The sequence below is a fragment of the Pygoscelis adeliae genome, unplaced genomic scaffold (assembly GCF_000699105.1).
Source record: "Pygoscelis adeliae isolate BGI_AS28 unplaced genomic scaffold, ASM69910v1 Scaffold242, whole genome shotgun sequence".
NCBI lineage: Eukaryota > Metazoa > Chordata > Aves > Sphenisciformes > Spheniscidae > Pygoscelis > Pygoscelis adeliae.
The window spans coordinates 227,110-234,247 of record NW_008824369.1 but is presented as its reverse complement, the minus strand read 5'-3'; positions in this window follow the sequence as shown (position 1 = coordinate 234,247).

The window sequence follows — 7,138 nt, the reverse complement described above, 5'->3', positions numbered from 1 at the left end:
CTCGCTTCGGGTCCCGCGCGGGGTGCCCGGCACCGAGGGCGGAGTAGGCCACGGTCCCCTTTTTTGCCTTAAACTCTTCAGAAGCCCTTTTAGATGGATAAATCTGGGGTTCTTTGTTAACTGGCAGTAAGCGGAGAACGGAGTTGCGCAGCCATGAGCGGCTCTGCGCGGGTGACGCTCCGGCAGCGCCCCCCGCCCCGAGCGCCGGGCAGATGGCTGCCGGTGAACAGGCACCGGAGCGAAGGGGAGAGTAATTGCCGCCGAATTCCGCCACCAGGCGCGGGGCTGGCTGAGCTGCTGATACTAAATAGCTGTTGTCATGTTTGTGAAAACGAGCAATTGACTCGATTGGCGTTTAGTAGCCCAAGAGAGTATGCAAATCTTCCAAGAAAAAAACAGTAATTATTCCTTGCAACAATAAGGCTTTGCGAGTTAGCGTGCTGCCTCTTTGCAGTCCTGAATCCCTAAACCTGAAGGAAGGCATCACCATCATAGTTGTCCAGTGTGCAGTTCAAAGAGGTATCTCCTCTGAAGCAGGACTCAATAACTCCGATGTTCTCTCTAAAAAAAAAACCCACAAACCAGAAACAAACAAAAAACCCCAAACCACAACCAAAACCCCCCAAACAATAACAAAGCTAGGAACAGCCCCACAGGAATGGGATTTCCAATGGCTGTGGAAAATAGGTAACAGGTTATTCCAACTAAACAGTGGTGCTTTGCTTTTTTATAGCATCACAGAAAGGGTAAGTTATGTCTTCAAAATCTCTTGGTTTACGTTATTACACCTGGTGTTTGAGGAAATAGCGTAAGGACTTTACTGTTACAGAATGATGTACAGAACCATGTACAGAAAATTTCCCACAGCAGAAGGTTATATATTGTTTGAAAAATTATGGAAAAGATCCTAACTGCAATCTTTCACTTTCGTGTTTAAAACGTAGCATAAACATTGAAATCTTTAAAGGGCTTACATATTCCATGAAAGAAAAGAGAACTAATTAGTACCTCCTATTGAGTTTATCTTTTTCTAATAAGTACTCACAGTGTGGCAGAAACAAATTTACTTGTTTTCAGAGATTAGGAATCAAAGCCTGTCCTCTTAAATCCCTGTGTTTACAAGTACAGCAATACAACTCCTTGACAAGCCCCATAGTATCTCTTATCTTACTCTTATAATGCCTTAAGAGGTTATATGTTACATTTGAAAAGTTTAATAGATTTGAACTCTAATAGACTAATTATTCTAAACAGATATTGAATAACTTTCAGCATCAAATAATGTTTGATGTAATTACCAGTAAGTTGCCTACTTGAGGACATGTTTGGAACCCAAATCCAGTACCTGGAGAATTTGTACTGAAGATGACAGCGTTTGGCAGAACTCCCCAGGTCCATGGTATAGACTGCAACAGTGGGAAGAAAGTGCAGCTACGTAAGTACAACCTGTGTGGTTGCAATGCTGTGGCACTTCCATCACTATATATAGGTGTCACAATAAGGTCTGAAAGTGCAGTTCAGGTCTTAGAGCACTGGCTGAACTAGCCGGATTAGCTGTTTGACACAGGCTTGACTGAGATACGTACACTTAGTATGTTAGATGTAAACACTTCTAAAAGGATGAATACTGAAATAAAAGTAGCTAATAAAAACACTGACAGGTGCATAACTGGAATCTATTTTAATAGATACATTAAAGGCAGAGAGCTGACATCCCTTCTCTCTCAACCCTTTTCTCAGTTCACGCAGGATATATTCAGAACTTGTTTGTGATCTAAGTTGTTTTCTGACATCTGATTAAATATTGAAACACGTCAGGCCCCAGTTAAAGATGACCTAGGGCAGCTTTAGCTTGTGCATCAAACCAACACATGATTTTAACTATAGCAACAGCTATTCTTTGATAAATCAACACAGTTCTTTTCTACACAATGGTTAAAAATTCTTGGGGAAAAGAGTACCAGAAAATATTATCCTGCTGTACTTGTGACAGATGAGTATTCTCCACTATTTTCATATTTATCCTCTAGGAATTTACTCCTGGTCTCTCTTCTTTTCTCCTTGTCCCCCAAAGAGAAGATACTAAGTGAGATGCTGTTAAATATTTGTAAGGCTAAGTAATACCAGCGAAAACATTAGAAGATAAATGTTACGCTGTTGCCGGCAAAGCAAGAAGTCCAGCAATCGCAATTCCTCCATTTAATACTGCAATGTATAGTCACTTGGATTGTAAGCTCTGAACATGCCTTGTGTTCCTGCATCATGAGGGCAAGAAAATCCTCTTATTAATCTGGATCGGAAAAGCAGACTGATGCTGAACAGGAAAGGGCAGGAAAAGACAGATGGACATTGGCTGCTTGCTACCCGTTGCAGAAAAAATTTAAGACACTTCTGGACTATCTATTTCTGGGTACAATTAAAGAACCAGCTGTGAATTTTGATAAAAATATCCTGTGGTACAAAGCTGCTACAGGTCCTGATACCAGACAAGGTCAGGTGGGGTATATGAGCTAGTCTCATAATTTCTCTGTTTAGGGACTGAGTAGATAGATATGGAAAGATAGTCTGATAACGGACCAGACACTTTACCAAATATGAAGTTCTGGATACCTGGATGGTACACAGATTTATTTTGGTCTCTGAAAAGTTTGTCATTTATCTGCACTTTTAAAAGCGTGCTGTATAACGATGCACAAAATACTGTTTCTGAGGAACAATTTCAGATGTTCTGGAGTACCGATAAGAGAAATTTAACTTACATTGGAGTTTATGTTTATTCTTCGCTTTTCTATCCAGTTTCTTTCCTGCCTTACTGGAAAGGGAAGTCAAATCCCTGACCTCAACAGCAGTGGGAGTAAGCAGTCCACAAGGCTGTCCCACATCATATGACACAGGAGAGAATATTTTACTAATCAGGTCTAAAAGGGAGTAAAATAAGGTTCTTAGCCCTCCTTAGGCCCATGTATCTGCAGATCTTGCTTTTTAAAAAAAAAAACAACAAACCCACACACTTATCAAAAACATTTTCACTGAGATAAAGAGACCACATTGCTTAAAGTTGTGTACCAGCCTAGAATACCAGCCTTTTTTGAGGGGAAAAAAAAACCCAACAAAAAAACCCAAGAGGAAGAGATTATTTGAAATTTGACTTCTTCTTCTCTGTAAGGAAGACGGCCTATCACAACGGAACAAGGTACCGCAGTTTAACGAGTTCATTGACTGATATGTCATAATTGGCTGTGTATACACTCGGAAGCAGCATGTGGTATCTATAACCACAACGCAGTAAGAGCTAGAATACCAGCAAGTGCACTATGGCCAATGTTATGGGATTACCTGCTCAAGTGACACATTCCAGGCGACAATTTGATTCCTTGCTTATTTGTGAGTGTCATTTGAGTTAGTCTGACCTCTCCATAACCTCAGGTGTGTTTGGCTGGCACACCTGGGGGGCACGTCTCACATCTGCTTCAACATGGGCAGAAAATGGGACTCTAACAAGGTCCCGGTCTAGTATGATGGGACTGCAATCTATGTTATGGGAAAATAAATCAGGCGGTGATGATCCAAAGATAGGCACAGCAGTCAAGTGATAAGCTAAATCTGCCATAATGCAGTACATAATTGCCTCTGGAGTATTTGAGCAGATTATACAGAGGCATAAAGGGCTTCTTAACTTTAATTTTAAAGAAGGATGCCATTTTTTTTTAAAGTGCTATTTTTAGAGCCTCACACTGATAGGAGTTGGTTAGCTCTGATGTGACAGATTGAGACCACTGGGAGTCAAACATTCCCTGTACTGTACAAAACCTGACAACAGCCATAATGCCAGCTTTACAGGGACAGTCTTCAGACACTGTGGATGGGTAGTTGTTTTCTTATCTTCAGGGATTTAAAGATACCAGAAATGTGGCATTTCCTCAGTACCAGGTGGTAGGGATATTTTCTCCGTCAGTGATCCAGAACTAGTAGCCCCTTTCTCTTTTCTAAACACTATTCTGAATATAAAGGTGTCAGGCCCTGAAATAATAAGCCAATAAAGTATTTCTCCCCATCTGTTAACCCCTTAAGAATCCTACGTCCAATCAAATGAATTAAATGAAATACCTCCTTGTACACACTGCTGGACAGGACCACCTGTCACATGGTTCACAACACTCAGAAGAGCTAGGCTGACACCAGAGTTATGTCAGACTGTCAACAGTCGGATGTATATCCTGCAGTATGTACGGCAGTGCCTAGCAACCATCAGAGTAGTCACAAGCGGAGAGGAGAGCTGCAACTCTCACAATATGCGGATAAGAAAATTATTGTCATGATACATATTCAACAGCAGATTTATGCATTAATCTGATTTTTTTTTTCATTCTCAAATATAAATGTTAGAACTAAAAGGATATAGGAAAAATTAAGCTTGGTTTAAACAAATCTTACCCACTTCTACAACAAACAGCAACATTTCTTTAAGGATCAAAGAAATCTTTATACAACATTTCTCTGTAGTATGTTCTTCTCTAAACTCTTGATGGTGTGAAAAGAGAGGGACTGAGACATTTTTCCCATGAATGCATTCCAGTGAATGTGATCATGTGCATTTTGTATGTAATATACATATGCACAGGGGACAGATCCGTATGACTAGCAGTATCCTATGGCATGGATGCCTGCATTAAGGGGTTCTGTGGTTTGTTTCACAGGAGTAAGAAGGAAAGTGTACATGTTTCAGTTTCCTCTTAGCAATGGAAGTGTGTCAGATTGTGAATGGATAGCAGATTACACACCATGCATACTAGCACTCTCCATCTCTTTCTCTCCTTTCCATCTATTCTTCCAACAGAAATTCAGTTTCAACAGTTTTGAGGGAGGTGTCTCATGAATCACAATTTTTGTAGAATGGGTTTTTCCATCAGTGACCTTTACAAGAGGTACACTGGCAAAAGTAAAATTGCTCTTCTACAATACTCACCATCCAAGATGCTCACACCATCTTACAAACCAAATAGGATTTGTAATCTCGCCATGAAATAAGTACAACATTAAGTGGGTGCTCCACATTTACCCTTCCTACATTACTCTTGTAAGAAATAGATATGTCTTTGACCAAATGTAAATGCAATGCCAAAGTTAACATAATTATTAATTTAATAAAATAAATAAATAATCAAGGAGTTCAGCTATTTAAAAGCACTTGTGCTTGAAAGAAATTACAGCACAGATGGCACAAAACAAAGAGCTCGCTCCTGCTCCAATTAAAAGCTAAACTCTGACTCACATCATTGCAGGTGGAATCACTCCCAGGTACATTGACAGAAGAAGATCATTTTCAGCTCATATAGATTTTTGAAGTGCTTGGTATAGCTAAGTCACGTATCTGACTTAAACAGCTGAACTGGAAACTCTTCTTGACTATGAAAATATTCTCCTGCATCTTCACTGAAGTGGACACAGAATTCAAGTCAGGCAATTTCTAGAAATCAAACAACCTTTTAGTACTTTCACATCTAAATAAGGCAGAACTTTTTAATGTGAAAAAACAGATAAATCTTTATAATGTATTTGATCCATTGAAGCATTTTTTGGTTTTAGTGGGCATTTGCATGTATTTGCTGGGATTGATAAAACAATTTTTTTTTCTATTTGAATAGATGTTACAATCTACTGTTTACATGCAGAAAAGGAAACACAGTGGGAAAAGCTGGAATCTTATCGTTAACATTAGAGAAAAAGGTGCAAGGCAGTTTGCAGGAATAGTAGTTCTTTGCTCATAAAATGCAAAACTAAAGCATGTAGTATTATCTGTAACATCATGTCACACTTGCCAGGGTTAGTTATAGGCAAAGGCAGTTCCTAGAGCAGCAGATTGCTAAAGGGGGAGAGGGAACAGGAGGGGGTGAAAAACGGCCATGCTCACACTGCCTACTTTGCCAATAACAAAGCCCTGAAAATCAGGTTGGCTCCTGCTGCTGCAGGAATTACAGAATATATGGGACTGTGGTGGGAGCTGTTATTCCCAACAGCAGCAACAGCTAACATTCACCCTTCCCCCAGCAGCAGCAAAAGCAGCAAGCCTCTTCCCTCCAGCTCTCCCTCTCAGCCCCACTCCTATTGCTTCCCCACCTGTAGCAAAATTTCAATTCTGCTTTCAGTGCTGAGAAGCTAGATGTAATGTTTGCCATACAGAAATACAAATAAAAGTTTGAAAGGTATTTACTACAATACAGCCCTAAATGACAAAGCTAAACTTTTAAGTCTATGCATTGCCTTTTTTAGTCTAGAAAAGATAAAGACCTTGCAATGGCAAAATGCGAAACTGTACCATGAATTCTTGGCATGAAATCATGTTGAACGACATCAAAATGTATGTTCACATGTGGAGGGTTAGTATATCTGTTTTTTCCATTGTTTAAAATACTGAGGTGTGGCATGAAAAACATTAGACACGTAAGCCATATGTTGATAAAACACGCGAAAATATTTGTAGTTTATAATTATGAGAAATTCGTTATTATAGAGCTCGTGGAATGTACTGGACTGACAGTCCTAGTAATATGTAAACCCAGTGAACAGTTTTCCCTTACTATTCCCAGGTGTACACTTCAACTCTGCCTGAAGCGAAGGGACTATCTCATGATGAACATAAGCAGGTTTCCATGGTGCATTTTGTCACACGAAATACTAATAGTATTGCCAATGCCCTCTGTGTCAACAGCTCTGTAGTGAATGCATACAGCTTGGGGAACTACATTTCATACAGGTGCTTAAATTATAAGAACACATCATCACTTCTTATCTGAGCAGGATTTAAACCAGCAGCCCAGAGATGAAGTTATTTTATTCCAACAGCAGTAACTTTTAGTACGGTTTCTACTACGTCACACAGAAGGATAGCCTCTGTCTGGAGGAATGTACACTCACAGTATAAGAAGAAAACCCAATAGATGGATAAAATAGTGTGACCAAATTAGCCAACGTAAAAAGCACTGGGTACAATACATCAGCCGCCAAATAACAGTCACCTGCTACCTGTCCCCTAGGTCATTCAGGCTCCTCCCTAACATGTAAGCATATCTTTCAGTGATTTTCTCATGAAACAGATAGGCCATTTCCAGTTTTGAAATCTGTCTGAAGTATTTGGAGG